The sequence below is a fragment of the Drosophila navojoa genome, chromosome 2 (assembly GCF_054131105.1).
Source record: "Drosophila navojoa isolate 15081-1374.11 chromosome 2, UAZ_NAV_1.0, whole genome shotgun sequence".
Classification (NCBI taxonomy): domain Eukaryota; kingdom Metazoa; phylum Arthropoda; class Insecta; order Diptera; family Drosophilidae; genus Drosophila; species Drosophila navojoa.
Genome location: NC_142890.1, coordinates 11606976 through 11631136, shown reverse-complemented (window position 1 = coordinate 11631136; position 24161 = coordinate 11606976). Strand labels below are relative to the sequence as shown.

Genomic DNA, 24161 nt, shown 5'->3' with positions numbered 1-24161 from the left:
CTGTCATGGGAAATGCTTCGGCTGCCATCATATACGTACACAATTTTACTTTTCGCTTCGGTTTCCTGTGCGGTTGCGGGGACTCACGGGCAGCGCGAGAGGCCGCTCGCTCTGGCGGCGCATGCGGCGCATAAATTTTATTCAATTTCTGTCATTTCGCGAAATGTATAAACACATCACTCGAATGCGATTGCAACAGCAATGGTTGCTGCTGCTGCTGCTGTTGCTGTTGCTGTTGGTGTTGCATGTATTTGGCAGCCGGCAGCCGCAAGCGCCGCAGTTGCCGCAACCGCAGCGATGGCAGCCACGCCCCCCTCCCGCCCACCTGAAGAACTGTCCTGCCTGTGCACCGCTGCGGTTTAGATGGCCGCGCCTCTGTTCTGTCCATGTTCAAGCTGGCAAGCGAAAAAAGAAGGAGCAAAAAAAAAATCACACGTATATGCCGCATGGCACGCGCACCAAATATTATTTTCAGCATTCGCCTGCAGCTCGCAGCGGAAAAGTATTTTGCGCTTAAAGAAACGTCAGGAAACGGCAAGCGGATGTGGCACACGGAATGCAAATAAACCAGGGCCACAGCCGGGAGCAGGACCCATGTAAAAATTTACATACGCACACACACACACATTCAGAGTGTGTGTGTGTAAGGCGATGCCTGTCGAAGCGAGAGTAGAGAGAAAGCCAGGCAATAGCTAAGTAAATTCACAAAACATTTTGCTCGTCGTTGCGCTTTTGTCGCATTAGTGTACGTGATAATGTTGCAACAGCAACAACAACAATCGAAACAACAACAACAACAACAACTACAACTACAACATCAACTGTATCAACTGTTAGAGACCAAACACATGGCAAACGCATTTGGTCCTTTGGCTTCTTCGAGTTTGCATACTTCAGCTGCTGTTTTCTTTATTGAAAACGAGTTCAGTTCGAGTCAAGTGCTTCGCTTCTTTTTTTTTGTTATTGGCTCGTTCGTGATAGTTGCAGCGCGCACAACAGGGCGTATGTGTATTCAATTATGCACATTTCGAAAATATTTTAAGCGAGCTGAATGAGAAATAAAAACGGGCTTAGAGTAGTGCACTACCGCAGCTCTTATCTATAATGGCAGATCTATGCAAACAAGTTTGACATGAAGTCAATATAGAAAGAATATTTGCTTTATTAGCCATCAAATTTCGCAGATTTTGAACATTTCGAGCATCCATCAAAGAGTAGCTCAGCTTTGCTAAGCTCTCTTGCTAAGCCCTGAAAGAGCTCGCTGCTGAGAGCTTATTCGTTTGAGGGGGACTTGGAGCAGTGGAAAGAAAGCATTAAAACAAATTCAATGCAAAGAAATAGCTAACGCCCCTCCTCTCATTCTCTCTCCCATGCATCTCTGTCACAGTGCATCACAAATCAATGTAAATGGCAAGCATACATTACTCATACGCAGCGTTGACTGAAGGGGGGAACCACACACACACACGAGCACACTAAAAGCTTGCAGCTAATGACGCTTCAATTGCTGCTTCATATGAGTTGCAAAACGTCGAATGAATGAACGTCATTGAATTGAATGACACAAGTGTTGCAAAGACTTACAGCAGCAGCAGCAGCAGCAGCAGCAGCAGCAGCAGCAGCAGCAGCAGCAGCAGCAGCAGCAGCAGCAGCAGCAGCAGGAGTAGCAGCAGCAGCTAAGTAAGTGCCTGCAGACATTTGTGGGGTGGCAGCTGAGTGTTGAGGGCCATTGCCAGGGACGACGACGATGTTGATAATGATGCATGTTTCAAATCAATTTTGTTGTATTATGCCAAAAATGTGCTCGCTCTCGAGCAGCAGCAGCAGCAGCAGCAGCAGGAGTAGCAGCAGGAGTAGCAGCAGTCACAGCAGCAGCAGTGGCAACAACTGCTGCCCCATTAGCAAACGCTTCGTGCAACCGGGTTGTGGTTCCACCCAAGCGCTCAGCTTTTATGTGGCCGCCACCACGTTGAATGATTTTGTGCAATTCTTTTGCGCTGCTTGCTTACTTCTTATACATGCCACGCCCCATTGCAGCCATGTGGCATGCACTAAAAGACCCGCCTTCGCTTTCAAGTGGGTGGGGGGCGAGCTCTCTTGGCTGGGCTGTCGCAATTTTTCAGCGTACGCGTGTTGTTGCTCTAGAATTAGTGTCATTGGCTCAAGAGAAAGACAAACACACACACACACACACACACATGCATACACTCACACATGCACACACTTGTAAACTTGTTGTCTGTTTTCTTAACACAAACACAAAGCATTGTAAATAATTGTCTCTAAGTCCATTTTCTTCAGCAGCTTTTTCTCCTGCTTTTCATGTGACATTTCATTTTATTTCATTTACTTTTTGTTTGGCTTTCATTTTGCACTTCTCCAGAGTCTCGTATAGTCGCTTTTTCTTAGCTCGTTTAATTAATGCCATCAATGTGTGATTAATCTATGGGCTGGCTTGTGTTAGTGAAATATAAATGCATGCAAAGGCTTGTCTGAGCACCTGCTAGACGACTTGCGTTTTCAGCGGAAAATTCCACAAGCGAAATAACTGTGTGAGACAGTTTTCCAGCGAAATTGGCAACTGAAGAGTTTTCTGCGGAAAAGCCTATTAGCAGATCTTAAAGCGAAATTTCATCAGACACGCTTTAAACTTGCCAGCGATAAATATTTGTTGAAAATTGTTGTACAGATAAATGAGAATAAAGATAAATAAATAAATAAAAATATGGAAAGAATACTTTTGTTGAGGTAAATAATAATAGGAAAAGTAAAAAAGGGAGAAAATAAATAAACCCAAACATTAACTTTACTACATTTTTCTAGACGTTTATAATAAACGTAATTTTCTGGCTAAAATCAATTTCACTTTTAGCTTTCATTGAGCAGAGTATATCGAATAGAAGAGCCCACAAAAATATAATAAAAGTAATTTGAGGAGCTTAAAGATAGCGCACGCCTATTGACAACGATTTTCACAGGGTTTGCTTTGTGTGTGTGTGTGTCCAGAGAGTAAGAGAGCAATGTGAAAAGTGAAAAAGGAAAAACTGTTACGACATTTTCATTTTAATCTTATTAAAATGTTACACGCTTTGTAGCGCTTATGTCGTGGTCGCTTCGCCCCACCCACTGCCTTCGCCTTTGCCTTTGCCTTTGCTGCGTCTGGGCGCGCCCACTTTGATATTGAAATAAGTTTTTAAATTAATTTTTTGTTAGCAAAAGTTTGCCAAACTGAACTGAACTGAACTCGAGTGGACTAAACTGGACTGGATCACGACTGGATGCGACTGAATCAGAACTCGATTGAGGCGCCCCCGGCTCAGGGCTGAATGAGCAGCCCCAGCCCTCGCAGCTGCCAAAATGGGCGTGTGAATGGAGCAATTGTGTGCCATATTGATTGAATCGGCCATGCCATCGAGTGTATATAAAAAGCGATTGTTAGCTATTTGTTGCTGCAAAATTGAAAAACTTTTCCACTGCCATTGACTGACACAGAGAAAGGGAGAGGGAGAGAGAGAGACTGAGAGAGAGTCAGAGTAGAGGCTAAAAAATACGCATATAAAAAAAGAAAGTAAATCAAATATTATTAATAAACTTGTAATTAAAATTTCAACTTGAAGTGCAGCCACTTGTTCACGAGTTCACATTTTCTGTGCACTCAACAATTTTCCACAATTTCCATCATTACTTTTTTTTTCGCTCAATGGCTGTGTGTGCGTGTGGTTCGCCTGTCAGTGGGTTACGAGTGCATTCGATACACACATGCCCCGTCGACCACCTGCTGCCACGCCCCGCTGTGGCCAGTCTATCACGTGAGTTTTATGCGCATTTCATTTGGCTCAAGCGCCTTTCACATGTTTTCTATAACTCGCGCGCATTCGAAAACTACCAAAAGGGCCCCACTGACAGCTGACACTGACAACTCCACAGCGCCACAGCACCACAGCGCCACAGCTCCACACTTGCAGCTCGCATTTCCCATTTAGCCCCGCGCCATCAGCCAATCCCCGCACTGCCGCATAAATCACATAAACAACATTCTGATTTTTCGCGCATGATATTTGTGTCTTCCGCTGCAAAGGAAGAAAAAAATAGAAAAAAATGAAATTCTATGCGGCGATTTGTGGGCGGATTTGCAGTGAGTTTGCAAAAACAAATATAACTCGACTACAGCAAAAAAAAAAAAACCAAAACACTATCCAAAATAAAATACGGTTATACAGCAAACACATGAAAACAGATAAGGCTAGCACGTGTGCAATAGTGGGGAGTATGCGACTAGCAGATGCACTGCAAGATGACGTTGATTACATTCTGTTTATATGTGTATATATACATATAATATAAATTTACATAATTTATCACATTTATATGTATTCATATTTGTTTACTCTTTAAGCTGGTCGGCAAAAGTTTTTATATTCATTTAGGTTAAATTTCTTGAATATTTTTTACTTTGAAGTTCTTGGCTTTAAAAGTGTCTAAGTCATGCTTGGAGTACGTAAGACTTTTAAGAAATATTTTTATAAATTATTTACATACTTATCCACATTTAAGCATATGCAGAAAACTTAAATAAAAACCAACTTAATTGAATACTTTGTTTGTATTAAAAAGATGCTTAGGAAAACAAACGAACCGCATATACAACTAACATCAACTTTAACTCGATTATCATGCCCCTTTTTATTCATTTGCTGCAGTCGTTATATATAAACCTATATATATATATTTATATATCAGTTCTTAGAGTACGAAACACAAACCGCACTGCGCACATGATGAGCAATAAAAATGAGCATAAAAATGCGAATACAATGAGACAACATTTGAGTTATTACTTGAATTTTTTGGCACTGATTTGCCATGCTGCTGCTTGCCCGCCCAGCTGGTCCGCCCCCCTATCAGCAGGCGACCCTCATTCGCATTCGATTGCAACATTTGCAACAATGCAATGATTTTTATGCTGCCATCAAATCTCTGGCACACGACAATCCATTGTTTTTCCCGCAAAGGGGCACACAGATTGCCACAAAGTATCTTCCCATACATAAATTTACTCAGCTTGAAAACATTTTCATAGGTTCAGGACAATTTTAAAATCGTTTCTGATGTGCCAAAAAAGAAAAAACAGAAATATGAAGTACTTTAATAACGAAAACTCTTTTATTGTCAGAGACTCATTCTCTTTCTCTCAATCTAGCTCTCTCTCTCTCTCTCTCTCTCTCTCTCTCTCTCTCTGTCACTCTCTCTCTCTCTCTCTCTCTTTCTTTCTCTCTGCTATCGTTCAACAAGAGTTCAAAGTGCGAACAGCATTAAAATACGCTCAGCTATAACAAATTTAATGCAAGAGCAAGATTTTGATGCAAATGGATAAATTACAGGCAACTTCAAAGAGAATTTTATGTGGAATGAGAAATAGAATTAAAGTGAGCACCTTGCTAGATAAGGAATATACATATATGTAGTTGAAAGCGAGCCACAATAACCTAAATATTATACAAGCTGAGACTTGCGATGTTTAACCTATTCTAAGGGTTGTCAATTCAGTTACTGATTTCTATTTAATTCGAATTGCAACTGAATACAATCCACTTTAACTCACGCTGGGTTTTGCTTCACTCTAAATCTCCAACTAGGTCAACCATTATTACGATCAAAACATAGTAAACCCAAGTAACAATAATATGTACTTACTCTCGATAGGGGAAAAGTTTAACAGACATCGCATCTGTTAACTAGATATCACATAAGTGAAACGACATATTAATATATATTATATATAGTCTACTCTCTAGCCAACCCATTCACAACTCAGCTGTAAGTTCGATCTAGAAACGAATCATAACAATGTTTTATTTAGTGCAACTTTCTTAATATATAAACAAAAGATTTTCCATGCTAAATCATCAGCTCTGACAGCTGATGGCTATGGCAGCCGTATAATCTAGACGCCCAGGAAGAATAATTTGCAAGCGTCTACTGTTTCATAATCAGTTTGGGGAATCAGTCGAGGAACAAGACGTAATCCTCAAAATATAAATTCGTAATGCTCTGCACAACTTGTGTGCTCGTATCTCTTGGCATTCGCCATTTTTATTTAATTTGCAACACTTTTCTCCATTTTTACAATGCGCTACATTTTTCAATTTACTTGTGAGTCGCACAGACACACACAACGACACACACACATACATAGCGAGCGCTCGTTTCGACGTAATTTACACATTTTTCTGCCACATTAAGCGACGTTTTGCCTTGCACAAGCACAGCCAGTCGAATCGTGTGGGGCTGCTTTGAGGCTTGGGTTGGGTCAGGACTGATATTCCCCAAAGTGCAATAAACATGCGCGCTACTGACACACACACACACACACACACACACACACAGACACACACATCGTGCTGGTACCTATGTCATGACACACTTAAATTTTGCAAGACAGCCCCAAAAAAAAAGAAAAGGAAAGCCAAAAACTTTGCCGGAAAAAAAAATGCAGACTAAAGAAGAAATAAACTTCAAATAAGCGAGCCAAGATGGCTTACAGCCTGCCACACACACATACATTAACTTCAATGTATGTGTGTGTGTGTGTGTTTAGTAGCAGTTGCTGGCACTTAAACTTAAACAGAAAGAGATAGAGAGAGAGAGAGAGAGCGAGCGAACAGAAGCTGCAATAAGAGACACAGCTCTAGAAATACATATAACAAGTATATACCTATGTATATGTAGATGTATATGTATATATGTATGTCTATCTATATAGTCCTCTTGTTCCGCACAGCCTTAAACACTCGACGCTTAAGCGCTGCACAAATATTTATTGTGTCATTGATTTTGCCGCTAAGCCGCCAAGAGTCGGCGCTCAACTTTCCATTGGATCCCATCTTATTTTTTGCCTTCTTCTGCCATATTTACTCAACGCACATTGCTTTTGTGCTCTGCCAGTGTGTGTATGTGTGTGTGTGTGTGTGTGTGTGTGTGTGTGTGTGTGTGTGTGTGCGTGTATAACTGGCAACACAAATATTAAATTTCACACAATTGGGATCAAAAAAGGTACACTTTTCTGCTGTATTCGCCAGAGACGCGTCCAAGCTGACGCTGATTGAAAAAAGAGCGAAAATTTCATTTCAAATTTGCTCACATTTCATTTAGAGGTCACGCACTATGTAACGCCCGATAGAACTATAACAATAAGAGATATGGATTTATAGACGGTAGATATATGTTTTTGATTATGAATAAACTTAATGCTTGTGATTGGATATTAAATATTCCAGATGATTATTGAGTATTAAATATTTTATTAGATAGAATTCAATAATCGAGATCTTGATTTAATCTACATGGTTAGGCTTCTATTTATTGCTGACAAGAATATAGAAAAATGCTCCCAAAAATATTAATGAAGATTTATTTTATTCTGGAATATGAGAGTAGCCCAGAATCTGTGCAATCAAGCAGCTCGACATGAATAAATTTGTTTTTTTTATGGTATCAGAACTCATTAAAATGATATTGGTAAAACGTCACCTGGTTGACCCGATAAGTAAAGTACCTCCTAGAACGAAATCTTCAAGAGATCAGCAAATATCCATTCATCTGTATTCGCTACAAATCAAATAATATATGATATGATATGATGTACCTTAACAGACTTGCAAATTGAATAAAAGTTGGCATTTCACATAACATTTCAATTATTTTTGCAACTGCCTAGAATCAGCTATTATATGTATTTTAACGTTAATTACCAACAAATCAATAAAACATGAAATTTATCAATTATAAATTAAATAAATTATAAATAAATTTAATATGACAAACAATATATAAAGCATACCTTTTGGACAACCCTATTGTCAAAACACATTATCGAACTGATACAGTGTCAATGTAGTTTAATTAGAAAATAAAGCACAGAGAAAATGATGTCAGCACGAAATCAGTTTGAACTCTGTGAAATCCATTAATAAATTCATTTGGCAAATATTTCTAATTTATATATGACAAAAATGTGCAGCAAAAGGAATTTGAATATTAATTGAAATTCAAAACTAATTACTATTCCAGTTACAATTCGATTTATTAATACATATTTGATACTCGACTGAGCTATTCATAGAGTTGCTCATATTTCAACCTCAATTGTTAACATTAATCAACAATTGTGTGATTTATTTATGAAAAAATAGCAAAAATATAGCAATTAAGATATGGCAAATATGCGATTGTTTCAAATTGATGTTGTTTGCTTAACCACTGAAATTAATTTATGACTATTGATTTTTACATGTGAACTAATTCAGAATTTCTTTAATTCCATTTGATTGCAGGTAAGTCGAGTCGAGTCGAGTCGAGTCAATTAACGATGAATTACATACGGCAAGTGAATAATAAAAAAAGAACGAGAGAAATATTAATTAAAATGAACTGAAGCAGCAATGCAAACACACACACATACACTGGGTAAATGGGATGGTGTGCAAATAAAACTAATCCCAAGTTGAGCGACCGCATAAATCAACCGCAAATAAGTGAAGAGCAGGCTGCCAGCTACACATAATACAGTCAGTGTACAAAGCAATTTATATGAATAAAAGTATATACATATATTAAAATGCCCCTTGGCCTAATTGCCAACACACACACACACACACACTCGCACTGTAAAGTGACGCCATTTGAGCTAAATATGCATCAATAATTCATAAAATTAAATAGCTGCATATTAAAAGTGGAGCCCAAAGCTTAGGGCTGGGTGAGAATTTAGTGGACTGGGCCTACGCTGTCGACAGGCAAATGCCACATCACTCATACGCCGCGTCGCCGGCCTGTCACATTAAATGCAGAGACAACACACACGCCGCTGAGCCGGGCACATCAGCGCAATAATAATAAATTATAATATTAGCGCTTAATTAAAATTATCAATTGAACCCAAACCACAGGCGAAAGTATTAAAGTCAACAGCGCATTACGCATACGACACGTTGCCGCATGGACTTTGGCTAGCTGATGCGTTTTATTTTTTTGTTGCTATATATATATTTATATGATTTAACTAAATCAACAGCTATTTTGAATGCATTGAAACGCATATGTATTTCATTTGGAATGCATCAATTCACATGATAAAACACTGCACAGATGAATGCTAATGAAACAAAAATCTGATTTTTTCCCCCCAACATTCTGGCTATTTATTTTTAAGCAACGCTTTGGCAGTTAATTAAGCAAGTTGCTTGCGGCTATTTATACGTTTTTTTAGACTCTCAATAAATTAGCTCAATGCAGTAGCAAAAAAAATTTGGTTTACGAGTGAAAATATCTGGCTAAAAGCAAAGTTTTTATGAGCCATATCTAGCTATCTAGTTATCAGAAAAAATATAGCAAATATTTGCATGCGCATATGCATATATTTAATTAAATGCGATTGCCACACAACCGAATCTCTCGGCCTGCTGAGCTGAGCTGCATTCGAGTTGCACTTGAAGTGTTTCGGGGAATGCCACTTTTATGCATCAAATGTCAAACACTTGGCCAAACTATCTCAAAGATGCGTTGAGCGAATTGCCCTTTTGTCCGAGCTGACAATCGTTGTGCAGTCATCTTTCAGCTCATTTAACTGCCAACTGCCAACTGCATCTGATTGGGATGCGGATACGACTTTGCTTGCTCAATGCTGTCACTGCTAAAAAGCAAATGCGTGCCACACACACACACACACACACGCATACACTCGTACGCATATAAATCAATCAAGCAAGCTTACAGCTGCACAAACGACTAATCACAATCAGCTGAGCTCAACTCGGGTCACAGTCACAGCAGCTGTGTGGCATTGGCTGTGGCTGTGACTGTGGCTGTGGCAGCAACAGCTGCAGCTGCAGCGAGTCAATGGCATCAATTTCCGTTGTCAATAATTCAACTTCTGAATGAAATTTAATCAACCTGGCTGGGAATGTGCATGAGTGTATGAGTGTGCGAATGTGTGTGTGTGCGTGTGTTTTCATCTTGCTTACAGGTAAAACTCCTGCTGCTGCTGCTGCTGCAGTTTTTCAATCAAATAATCGAAGCCAAAGTGTGCGTACGCATACCCTTACAAGTGTTTACCGTTATTAATCTGATTACAGTTAACGTGCTAAGCACTCAAGTGAGTGAAACAGAAAGAGACAGCAAACGCATGCCACAGAGATGGATAGAGAGAGAGAGAGAGAATGAGAGTTGGCATTTGAAGGTTGTCTTCAAGCTGTGCACATTTCATTCCAAACTTTTCAAGTGCCTCTATATGTATGTGTGCATGCGCGTGTGTGTGTGACTGTCTTGTGGCAATTGACAGCTTGACAAGTGAGCAACATGAGAATTCAACTCGTATGTCAAACTCGAACAAGAAATATGCAAAGCATAAAAACAAAGAACAACAGCAACAAAAATGATGTAACAAAAACTTTTTTTATTTTTATGATAACTTTTGCTCAACTTTGTCGGCACTGACAGAGTTATAGTAGTCTCTCTCTCTCCCTCTCTCACTGGCTCACTCTCTGTTTCTATCTCGCTCACGCTCTGCATCTAGTCAGAGATTTAATTAATCAATTATAGTGATAGTCAACTCTTTGGGTTACGCCCACTTTGCTATGCACAGCGAGTGCATCTGGGACCGAACATAAATCTAAATGCCAAAAACCGTTCAACAATTTAACAACGAAATGCAACTAAAGACAAAATCTACAGACTTTTATTTTATTTTTTTTTTTGGCATGTCATTTGCATATTGATGCATATTTTCCGACACACTCTGTCGGACAGCAGAATATTCTATAGGAATACCCTGTAAAAATGAGGCAACAAGCATGAACAGCAACTGCAGCAGCCAGAGCAAAGCAAAAAATGTATATGAGAATTTTGACTAATTAATAACAAATTAAAATGCAAAAAAAAAAAAAAAAAAAAAATTATGTAAAAAATAATTTTGTGTATAAATAATATGTATTATATGTATTATATATATTATTATTAAGGCATAAAAATTCAAAGGTTAAGGGTATCTGCTCGTCGAGCACACTTCAGACAATATAAGCTCAATAGGTAACAAATTTTATTAGCAATATCTTTTATATATTTTTTTCTAACTTTTATTTTATTTTATTTTATTTTTTAAATTTTTTATTATTTTTTTTTTTATTTTATTATTTTTATAAGTATATATTAGTACATATTTATTTATTATTATTTTTTAATCACACAGCATCTGCTCGTCGATCATGCTTCACCTGCTGCTGCTCGCTCGACTTTATGGAAAAAGTTATAAATCAATATTCCTTGTAATGAAAGGATATGCTGTAATTTGAAATATTTGTCAATTAAACCAAAATAGTTGAGATTCAAATTGAATTGTGAATAATTTAAATCCGATTGCATTGAGGTTGCACAAACTTCAGCTCGCAGAAACCAGCAAAGATGTAAAAGACTTAATTAGATATTTGTTGTGCGGTCAACAAAAGAGCTGGCCGTTGGCCTTTGTTATCGTTGCTGCTGCAGCTACCATTATAAACAATTAACTACAAAATTGACATAAAGCGCCAGCAAAGTGATCCAAGCTCTGAGCTTGGGCCAACGGCTGAACTGAATGCCGACCGCACAATACAAAAGTTTGTGATGATTGCTCCAGGGGCGACAAGCGAAATACCTGGGCAATATTCGTAAATGTGTGTGTGTGTGTGAGAGTGTGCATGTGTGTGTCTTTTGTGGTAAAAGCATGCATAAAATATGCCAATATGAAGTCGCTCTCTATCTCTGCTCGCTTTCAGCTCTGTCTTTCCCAGCGGCACAGACGTCGCATTCATCTCCATTTGCTCCAAGTGATGACTCGACACACACACACACACACACACACACACACACATGCACATGCACATGCACACATGACCCATCGGAACTTCAATTCATCCATAGTGCACCATTTTTAACACTCATACGCCCCGTTGCCTCGCCTCACTCCCCTGCACTCCCTCCGCTGCTCGCTCAGCTGCAACACTTTGCCATGCAGTCGCTCTCTTGGCTTGGCTTGCACTATTTTGTCATATTTACCATTTGTTGTTGTTGCTGCTGCTGTTGTTGTTGTCTTTCAAGGTTCATCAAAGCCTCAACATTGTTTGGTCACAGTTGTTGGTAACTCTGCCAATTCGGCGCCCCACTCAACCCTCGTTGACATGCCCCTAAACTGTCTTGTGAAATTTTTCCAGTGGGAGTTAAAATATGCAGAGACGAGTTGACTCCGGCTAGCCTCGTGCAGCGTCGCAGTCTATGGTTGACTTTTTCGCTTTGGCTCTAACACACACACACACATACGTATATATGTATAAGCTATTAAAGTGTATGTGTGTGTGTGTGTGTGTGTGTGTGTTCACATTTTTCGCATAGTGCTGTAACTGGTAGTTATGCTTCAGTGCATGTGCAACTTGTCTGTTGTTTATGACACCCCCACAGCTCTTCAGTCACCCCTTCATATACATATATGCTGAATGTGTGTGTGTGTGTGCGTCGTCGTTGTCGTCATCAACATCATCATACGTCTCGGTTTCGTGCTCCAATCACAAGCATATCATCACACACAGACATGCACACGCCTCCACACAGCTGCTCACACACAGACACACACACACACACACGCACACATTCAGCTCGTCTTTTGTCAGTGTCTGTGCGCTTCTGTGGGCGCACAATTTGAATTTAGCCTTTGCTTTTAGCCACACTCTCTCCCCCCATATCTCCCTTCGCTGACCCCTCCTTTCACCCTAGCTACGCCTTAGCATATTTTCTAATCTTTCTTGTGCATAGCAGACAACAACAAAAATAAGAATTCTATAGATTTTTGTTACGCATTTTTTTGTTTATGGACATTCAATATGAGAGGACTCTAACCATATTAAATACCAATCGGGCTTCATTTGGGAGACGTCTCTTAAAAGCATGATAAAAATAGAACAAATTATTGTGGTATATATGTATATATTTGAGACATACTTGAGACAGCAATAGAGATGGAGAGAGAGGGAGAGAGAGTGGGAGATTTTTTTGCTTTTTGAAACCTAAGAGAAATAATTTCATTTAACAGATATTCTTTGTTATTCTTGTATAATTAACTAGAATTTTGATTGATAACAAATGTTCGAGCCACAGCTATTTTTGATCTAAAGCCAAAAAGGCCTTCATTTAAATGTATTATCAACCAAAAATAAATTTTACTAGAAATGAATTTCATGAATATATAATATATCGAATAATTATAGGCTATTCATAATTCACTTGAAAGCATTATGGATAAAATCACACACATCAGGTCTGTCTCAGCATGAAGAGTATGAGAGGCATTCACTATATCCTCCACCTTTGCCTATCTATTCTATTCTCAATTCACAATTGTTTTCCCAATAATTACTCTACTCTATTTAAATATGCGTCCCATTTGAATATTAATATTGAGGGCATTTATTAATTGAATTTGTTTAATTAGCTCTCCACATGCAACGCACTTCGAGTTCCACTTAAGACAGAAAATTCTGGCTAATAGCTCTAAGTAAATATTTAAAATTTCATTGAAGGACTTGCGGTTAAATTTAATTTTGAGCATTTTTATAAAATCCAATTCTCGTTTTCATCCGAAGTGTGAAGCGTTTAGTGTTAGCTGAAGAACGCTGCAGGATATTGATGGAAAAACCAAAAAGGAAAAACGAAAAAAGAAATAACTTTGAGCAAATTTAAAATTCTAATTAAAATTCCCAGCAGGTGTGGGTGTGTGTGTGTGTGTAAAATTGTAAATTTATATGACTTTTCGCTTACAGCAACTGCTACTGCTCCTGCTGCCCCTGCTGCTACTCCAGCTGCTGCTGATTTGGTATTATTCAACACTAAAAAGAAGCTAAAAATATTTTGCAATAAAAATGCATTTCCTATGGACTTTATTGAAGCTGCAGTAAATGTGTGTGTGCGTGTGTGTGTGTGTGTGTGTGGGAGTGTAGATTGTCACTGTGAGTAATGACGCAGACAAATGGCAAGGCGGCATTCAGCTTCAGTCTCTCTCAGACTCTCAAACACTCAGACGCTCAGTCAGTCAGTCACTCAGTCAGCTGTTGAGTGGTGCTGTGTGGGTGGTGGGTGGTGCGGCGTCAGTTCGTTGTCATGCAGATCAGGGCAGCAACAAAAATATTATTATGTCAGCATTATGTTCACAATGTCGTTTGCCATTAAGTCAACGACAACAACAGCAACAACAACAATGAGGACAACAACTATGACAATGGAAATGCAAGCGGGTTTGGGCATGGCCACAGCCATGGAAGTGACATATGAAAATATGCAGACATTGGTCGCTCCGTTTGCATAATAGAAAACATAAATTTTGCACTTTTGTTGTAGTTATCTACTGCCAGCTGCTGCTGCTGCTGCTGCTGCTTCTTCTTCGCCCGCAGCTGGACAGGAAATGTCCACAGAGTGAATATATTCATCATTCTCAAGAGCAGCAGCAGCAGCAGCAACAACAACAACAGCAATTGCAAGTAATCGAGGCTATACTTTTGACACAATTAAAATGACCTCTGATACATATATATATGTATGTAAGTGTATGTATATAGTAAGGTTCCATTAACTTGGTCAACTAGAGTGCAAAGCTCAGTGTGAATTGCTTCAATTGCATTTGTTGCTCTTTCACTTGGCTCGATTCCATGCAGCACTGCAAGCGTTTGACGCTTTTGGCCAGCGAGAGTCGGGCTAGTTTTATTTTAACTTAATTTGACTTAATTTTCGTTTTGTTTTTTTTTTTGCGCTTTTGGGTTTGCACTTAACGCATAATTTCCTCTGCTTTGTGTTGCCAGCGAAGCGACAGCGAATTGTGTGTGTGTGTGTGGGTGTGTGTGTGTGTGGGTGTTTGTGAGCATGAAATTAAATTCCTCGTCAGAAACAATAACCTGCCTGCCAACCAGCAAACAGCAACAACAACAAACAACAACCACGTTGACTTCAAAATCGCAGCCATTGCTGTTGTTGCTGCTGTTGTTGCTGCTGTTGTTGCTGCTGTTGTTGCTGCTGTTGTTGCTGATGCTGCTGCTGCAGGCGCTGGCCAAAAGGGCGCGCAAATAAATTGAATCGAATTTAATGTCAAAAGTGCAGCATATAATTGGCTTAATGTTGTTGTAGCCAAAGTTCTTGTTGTTGTTGTTGCTGCTGCTGCTGCGAGTGGCAATAAGGCTGACAGCGAGCATGGCTAAAAACTGCATAGTGTGAGTCTGTGTATATCACGCACACACACATACACAATACACACACACACACATACACAACACACACACACACACATACACGCAGCTGGCCATTAAGGCCAACTTCCACGCACACACACTCACTCACACGCACAGTATCTACCTTTGCCCACCTGGTTATGGCCCCGGTGTGTGTTTTTGCCGTTAAAAGCGCAAAATTCAATTTCGTTTTATTGTTCGCTGGTTAAACAGCAGCGTTCAGGGTGTAAATATCATGAACCTATATATATATATATATATATATGTGAAGCATGTGTATGTGTGTGTGTGTGGGAGGAGGTGGGCGTGTCTATTGTACATGACGCCCACCTGTGACGCGTGGCAACGTTTCATTTCTTTTTTTTTTTACCTGTGTGTGTGTGTGTGCGGTCACGGTGCGTATGAGTAATATTTGTTCAGAGCCACCAAAGCGTCGCCTGTCGCACCGCACAGGGCGGCCACTGCTGAGGGGGCGTGTCGGCCGGACAGCGAATGAAACAATTTCCGCTGACGCTGCTATTATTGCAGATGCTGCTATAGCTGGCCATTGTTGCTGCTGCTGCTGCTGTTGCTGCTGCTGCTGTTGCTGTTGCTGTTGCTGTTGCTGCTGCTGCTGTTGATGTAATGCAACTAATTTTGTTTTTGATCAACGGACCGCAAATTTCGCCAGGGGTTCAACAGAAAAGCGAAAATTTTATTATAGCCACACTTACAAAGAGCAACATGGCATAGCTGCGCCATCTCAGAATTTAATATCCTGGCACATACATTTATTAAACTGCGAACAAAAGTGTATATAGTAAATGTTTATGGACCAAAAACAATTTTGGGCAACTCGAATATTTCGTTTCAAAGGTGAAAAGCTTTTAGCTCAACTACAGTTGCTGTTGCTTAAGCTGAGAATTCTCCTTATTTACTCAGTATATATCAGACACAGAAAAAGAGTTTATCAGATGACGTATCCTATATTCAATAAATTAATTATAATAGATATATAATAAACTATAATGGATAGAGAATATATTAAATATTTGATATTCATTTTCGGTTTTCTTCTAATATACTGCATATATATTATTATCAACAACAATATGAATAGGACTCAAACACATTTCCTGATGAACCCAAAAGTCTTGCCTCAGGCCAAGCAAATCATGATCAAAGCGCAACAAATCTGAATCAAATATGAATCACAAAATCAAATGAATGGCTGAAATAGTCGTATATCTATAATACATTATCTATGCCACACATCTATTATGTTTATCGATTCATTGAGCTGTGAAATGGCCCTTGGCAGCTGACAAATTACACAAGATTTCCAAGTTTCAATTAAGCTCGAGCCATTCAAAGGCTGCGTTCGGCTGTTGCCCCGTCAAAGGCAAAGGGCGGACGCGGCGGCCGTTGAACGGCTGAAATGCACAATCATAGCCCACAACTGGGGCGTGGCCACGGGCGCATGGCCGAAATGCAATATTGCTGAGTTCCAAACAGAGTTCAGGTAGTCAGCGTAGTAAGCCATACTCTAGACACACGCACACACACTCACACATATACATATATGTATGTTTGCCATGCACCTCAAATTATATGTTGACAAGTCTCAACTGAGCCGAGCAGCCCAATCGAATTATTGGGCCCATGGCAATTACTTGGCCTGGGTCTCTGCGACTCAAATTGGGCTGGGCTCGCCGGCAAATTGCTGACCAAATTCATAGATGTCAAATCGAACACTATTACCCATGCAAATAGTTATTTCGTATTCTGAAATTTGACTCGATTAAATGAATTATGTCATTTTCATATATGAAATTTAAGTCGAACGCAGATTATTTTGGTGTTAACTCTGAGCAAAGTTCAAAGACATTTTGACGCCTGAGATAAACCGAATATTATTACTCATAGAAATTTGTAGATGGTGAAGAAAAATGTGAAGTAATACGGAATATGGATTTCCTTTTTTAAGCGTTATGAAAACGACTTGGAATATGAATTTAATACTTGATAGATATACCGTGGCATCCGGCTATAACGACCCTGCTTATAGAGATCTTACGTTTATTGCGACGAAAGTTCTGGTAACCAGACAAACTTATATAAGCAAAATTGTATAGTTATAGCGTCCTCCGGGTATAACGAGTGTCCCTTTAGCGTCTTTATAATCGGATTGTATTGTATATGTAGCACATATATATCTATATATCTTGAGATCTTCAGATATACAATATATATGTATTGTAAAAAACCACGATAGCAAGCTGAATCGATCGAGATATATTTGTCTGTTCATCCACATCAATGTTGTAATTCCATCAACTTTTTGTAGTTAGATACTATAAGTTGGTATTTAATTTCTATTATTATATATCACATACCATTCTAGTCTCTGTAAGATTTCTTATCAATCCATTACGTATTAGTGAATATATTTCTCTTAATAACTCAGCATATGTGCTTATAGTTCAATAATTACAAGTTCATATATCGAGCAGGGCTTAGACTATGCCCAAGTCTATAACTTTCATTAGACTCTAACCGGAACACATTCGCAATTAGTTCCACAATCGTGTCACGCACGACATTGGCAACACGTCTTCAGCTCCTGCAGCTAGACACGAAACTCGAATGAATCATCTGACACAATCAAGCCGACAAACTGTTTATGGCTCAACAATTTGATAAGCAGGCGAAGCATATGTTACTCTTGGGCTGATTAGGAAAAGCACAAACAAAATACAATGTAAATAAAAGAAAAACAGTCGAAAATGTGAGACGTACAATGCGAATGCAAAATTGGGTATTCATAAATTGCTGGCGATATTTGTCGCCCACCTTCGGGCAATTTTCCAGGGTTTTTGTCGCAATTTTCTTATCTCGTGAGCATAAAATTAACAACCCAACAAAATGGCGTCAAAATCAACGACAATGCTTGCGCACATTATTTGCGTAGCTGGGCAGACGAGGATGAGGACGAGGACGAGGACACGAGGACACGGCAAGGACTATGCCGGAGCTTTATTTCGAGAAATCGACGCCCGCGGCGTAGCTATAAAAATTTGTGCGCGATAAAATGGAATTATGAAGACGAGATGCTGCGACAAGTGCGACGACCAAGTCTGAACACGACACGTGTTCTTATTAATTTTAATGCATATTAAAAATCGCAGCCGCCGGGGCCACAACACACCCCCCAATGCCCCTAACGGCTACCGCCCATCCCATAAACCTTCTTCAGAAGCTGTAAATTTTAAGCAGCGTATCAATAAAGAGCCTGAAACGTTGAGCACGTTGAGGCACATAGAGCTCCAGCTCCATAAGATACTCTAACCACAACAATATACAATACACCCACACACACACACATGCTTGCATGACAGTCACTGACTTATGTTTATTAGATTTTATGGGCGCTGAGGCTGAGCTTCATCTTGTGGGTTTTGCTTTACACATTTTTCGCTTGTGCATTAAAATATCTTAATAGAAAAGAGATAAGTCATAAAATATTAAATGAGTGACTACCACAAACACACACAGACTCATGCACACACACACATAAAGCTCATAATCAGTCAGGGAGTCAGTGAGGCAGGCCAAGTGGCAGCGTGGTTTCATCTGCTGCTGGCAGGCTGTTGGCTATGTCAGAGCCTCCATTATGCCGCAGTATTGTGGTTATGATTTCATATACCCTGTACGCAGCCCAAGGACAGCGGGGTATATTCATGCAGCGAACATTTGGGTCTTTGAAATGCTGCTCAAGTTGATCAAAGGAATACAATACTTGGTGGTATTTCGGCTCTAGGCCTAGGGAAGGGGAAACTACAAATATTGGCCAGTCAACTAATCTCTTCTGTTTTCCTGCTTTTCTCCCTCTCTCTCGCTCTCTCTCTCTCTCTCTCTCTCTCTCTCTCCCCCTTTCTCTCTCTCTCTCTCTCTCTCTCTCTCTCTCTCTATCTCTATCTCTATTTTGATAGCTGTCTTGGCGAGCCTCTGTCCGTCTCTTTGATTCTTTCTCGCGCTCTCTGGATTTTTTTCTTTATCTCTCTGTCTCTCTTGCCCTCTCTTTTGCTCTATTTATCTTGACCTGTATGTCTATATCTATTTTGATCTTCTTTCTCTATTAATATTGACCTATTTTGATCTCTGTATCATGATATCTTTCTCACGCACACACTCTTTCTCCCTTTCTTTCCATGTCTCTCTACCTATATTGATATCTCTCTCCCTGGTGATCTCACTCTCCCTCTCTTTTGCTCACTCTCTTGCTTATCTGTCCGTCTTCCTCTCATGTCTCTCTCGTTTTTCATCTCTGGCTGTCATAAATGACTTCGCCTGGAATTAATTTACAGGATATCCCAGAGTCGTCCGCCTTGCAGCTCGTTTGATCATGTTTGTTCTTAGTGCTCACATTTCCACTTTGCAGATAAATAATGCACAAAAGTTGTTCATTTAACTTTGGCTGTTTGTTTCGTTTCATACCACTCGTTTCGTTTGTTTTACTCGTTGGTGGTTTAGGTGGCCCAGCAGCTCCGGTGCCTCACCTGCACCACCGCCGCCGCCATCGGATTGCCTGCCATGTGCCAGATATAAATCTTGAGAGCCTAAAACCGACTGGGGAGCAACTTTACTTTTTATTTTTATTTTCATTTTATATATGTATAAATATTTTTCGGTATTTTCGGGGCCAGCTTTGGCTGAGTCGAAAATAAGTTAAGAAACTCATTCACATAATTTTCGAGTTTATTGTTGCTGCTGCCGCTGCTGCTGCTGCTGTGGCATGCTACACACCTGGCGGGGCGTGGCTCTAATTACCAACAGCCCTCAGCAGCGACTCCGTGCTGCCCATAAAATCTAAATAAAAATCATTCATTTTCTCGGCAGAGCGAAAGTTAACCTAAGGCGCCAACAATTCTGCCAACTGCCATGCTTAACGGCTCCTTAAGAACCACTCGATGATGTTGTGGCTGCTGCTGGATATCCAGTAGCTGCAAGCAGAACCCCCACCCCCTCCCCCCGTGCGGTTGCCTTTTGGGCGTAAAATTTTTATAGCCTACACTTGGGCGCCCGAGCAAGTTATGGCCACTTAATGAATTAACATTATTTTGATGGGTTTTATGATTTTTTGTTCATGCCACCCACACACACACACACACAACCACACATACATACACAGCTAGGCTGCAACACCTTAGAAAAAAAAATAACAGCCGCTTTTAACTTTTTAATAAGCCACAAAAATATTATTAAAACAAAAAAATAAACAGAACTGAAATAAAAAATTAAGTAGATTCAAACATAAGCATAACTCCACTCGAATCATTTCATTAATATTTGGGCGTGGCTGTGGCAGCCCTCTGCCTTTTTTTTTTGTGTTTCGCATGCTGCATGGAAATTGCTTTTTAAGTACTTGGCTTCAATGCAGGCGCAGAAAAGTTTTCCATGCAGCGTGGCGGAAACTGCGAAAAGCTGAAGTGAAAGTTTTTATTAAATGCATAAAACGAGTCAAAGTCGTGACTGTGTGTGTGTGTGTGTGTGTGTGTGAGTACGTCTGTGTGTATATCCGTGTGTATGTGTGTGTATTGAGCGCGTGTATCGGGCGACATAAATCTAAGTGCTTTAACGCCCTTGTGGCCAACTTTTGCAGCGCCTACTTTTGTGGCCAATGGTGCAAAATGTTTTAACAGTCTGAGCCACCCCTTTGCCCACACACAGCCAAGTATATTCGTATGTGTGTGTAAGTGTGTGTATTATGTAAGCGTCGCTGTGGAGCTTTTGTAATGAGTTTTCAAGTGGTTTTATGCATAGGCAGGTAATTTTAACATAATGCCTAATGATGTATATTTTGTGATGGGGGGCTTACTAAATAGCCGAGCATTGTATGCCAGGTAGTGTTACACACACACACACACGCAAATGACAATGTAGTTTATAAAGGCAAACCTAATGGGCAATAAGCAGACAGTTAGGCAGTCCCTTTGTTATTGCCCATGGAACGAGCTGACTTTGTAAAATGTAGTGAAAGACAGACTTTTAAGCGCTTAAAACTGTCTGTGTCAGTGTTTTTTAATGTATTATGCTATACTTAAGCGTATTTTATTTCTAAAATAATTTAGTTAAAATTATAAATAAATTTAAATTTAAAAAAGTTTATGCCAATTGTACATTATAACCTTTACATATAACAGTATGTCAATATAACGCGTATTAAACTATATTAAACAAACCTCGTATCTAACTTCCTTTATCTCAATCTAAGCTGCTAAACCAAGTAATTACGTACGTAGCTTATCAGAGATATTGCCAATAAATAAGATAACAATAATATGAATAATACAACTTATTAGTTTAAGTGATTATTAAGTAATATTTGCAGTTACTGATTCGTGCAATAAAACTCTCGGATTTCGATTTATTGCTTGCGATATCAGCTAGCAGCAAATATCCCACAATTCAAATGCGCGCCTAAAATAAAATTCCCTAACAACCGAATTTCCCGTTTGCACTCGCATTTTTGTTCAGAGCTGGCGAGTCACTCGCACACACACATGCAAGCAAAAACAAACGCTCTCGCTCTCGCTCTCTCACAGCAGCAGCAGCAGTAGCAGCTGCCGCATATGCCGCACCGCGGCGAATTGGACACAGCCAACGGCGGCGAATGTTTCTGACAGTTGTACCAGTCGGCCGTGTATGTGTTGTCTGTCTCTGTCATCATAGTCGCCGTCGCTGTGGCCGCCGTCTCGTTGTGCTTCAGTTTTTCTGATTGTGGCCCAAGCAAAAACTAGGCAAACATTTTTAAAAAACTTTAATAAAAATCATCAATGAAATGCGCACAAAGCAGAGTCATATGTCGTCTGCTCGTAAATCTCAAAAGTAACTAAATACGTGCAAAACACAAAGCATAATAAACACAAAGCTGTGAAAATTTTGTATAGTGCGAACGCCTGGAAAAATTCTCTGCGCAGCAGCCGCCTTTTTTCGGCAACGGCGAACGAATTGGGTACAAAAGAATAAAATATATATAACTTAATTGAAATATAAACAATTTAAGTGGTTGTGAATTTTGATATGTGGCAAGTGCAGAATATCTAATAACAAGCAACAAAGATACAATATACAGCTACATACATATATTTGTGCCCAAAATATGTGCCAAAAATACAAAAGTTTTACAACTCGCAAAAAATTATGACAATAAAAGTGTGTGAATAGGATATAAAACAATATCATTAAAAGCCCAAGAATATATATTTATATGTGTATAAATAGATATTAATATAATGTTTAAAAGTGTGCTCATTAGTCTTATTGTTATTGTTGTTGTTGCTGTTGCCTTTGTTCGCTGCGTGGTTGTTGTTGTTGTTATTCGCATTTTGTGTACCTTTCAAGAAATCAATAAAAAAAAAAAAACAGTACGCAGCCCAAAGGCCAGGCAAATTCGCTCAAAACGAGTCGAGAGAGCGGAATGAAAGAGCATGTAACCAGTGCTGCCAACTTTTTACCAGAATAAAAAGCTGTTTTTAGATGGAAGAAACGGAAAAAAAAGCTGAAAATTTTTACAAAAAAGCCTAAAAAAAAGCGGTTATTATAGTTTGATTGTTTTTTTTTTTTTTTTTTTTAATTTACAAGATTTTTAGCATGCTATCTAATTCTTCGCGACTAGCATCGGTTTCAGAATCGTACGACCTGTTAGTACCTATCATGCGAAGATAATTTGAAGGAACTTTGTATTCATAGCAGCATTTGCCCAGTCTTCGCAAACCATATCTGTGTGTTATATTAAATAAAAAAGTAATATATATATCGGTATCATCTTTTCACTCTCAATAAAATATTACCTTATGCTAAGAATACTGTTTATTGTGCTTAGGCTCATTGAGTTCCTTAACTTGGACTTTACCAAGTTAAGCTGGCTAAATACGCGTTCCACCTCCGCGTTGGACCATGGTAATGAAAACATTTGCAGGGCAACAGCTGCCAAGTCAAGGAATCGGCGGTTGCCGCCAGAATCCTTGTAATTGGAGACTTCATTCCAAAATTCGGAGCTGTCATTAACGTTTTCCCACTTAACTAGATTAATATCATAGTACTGCCGCTCAATGTCGGCTATTCTGTCTACTTGGAGGTGTTCCAACAATTCTGTAATTACTTTTTTTTTAGTTGACACAATTTTATCAACGGAAAAAACGTCAATGTTTTTTAAGATTTTAAAATTGTCGGGGAGACTGCAGATAAAATCAAAATTATTTAACGGTCGGTAGAAGAATCTGAAAAATTGGTTACCTCTGCTTTAGCTGCTTGATAAGTTCAATAACAAAAGAAGAGCAGCGAGCACGAATTTCTTGTTCGAGGCCTGCATCGATATTTAAAGACTTGATTTTCTTTTCAAAATCATACCCTTTGTACATATCGGATTCTACATGCTCTTTTCTTACAAGTGGCAACCGCCATGTTAACCATGGTGCGCGCAGAGGTTTGTGCAAGACTTAGCTTAAGTGTGTGTTAGTGCTACATATCCGAACGATATACATATTAGGCTAAGGCAATTAGCATTCGATATATACAAAAAATATATACAATATTTAATACAAAGTACATGTTTTCAGTATTAAAAAAAATCGAAGTATTAAAAAAAATCGAAAAAAGCCTAATTCATTTTCAAAAAAAGCCAGAATTCCCGCTTCCCGCAATTCTTAAATATTTCCCGCAATTTGTCTTCGGAAAAAGCCAGATTTGACGGGAAAAAAGCTGAATTGGCAGCAGTGCATGTAACACAGAACAGCAGCGAGGCGCCTGAGAGCGAGAGAGGGTGAGTGAGCGAGCGAGCGTGAGTGCCCTGTGCGTTTTGTTGACATTCTACAGCGCCGCATG

The 24161-nt window shown here is 39.4% G+C and overlaps 1 protein-coding gene across 10 annotated transcripts in view; it reads left to right on the top strand.

The window, feature by feature from the left end:
* Positions 1 to 24161, top strand: part of Ptp99A (Protein tyrosine phosphatase 99A) — a 138180-nt gene that overhangs the window by 75989 nt on the left and 38030 nt on the right. Inside the window, exon 1 of one of the 10 annotated variants that reach the window (XM_089257523.1) lies at positions 21968 to 22075. The exons of 6 other annotated variants lie outside the window; for them this stretch is intronic. The gene's annotated coding sequence lies outside the window, so the exon portion shown is untranslated. Of the gene's footprint in view, positions 1 to 21967; positions 22291 to 22325; positions 22491 to 24161 lie in introns of those variants that run through there. 3 more of the 10 variants (XM_089257519.1, XM_089257517.1, XM_089257521.1) reach the window with 3 other exon arrangements.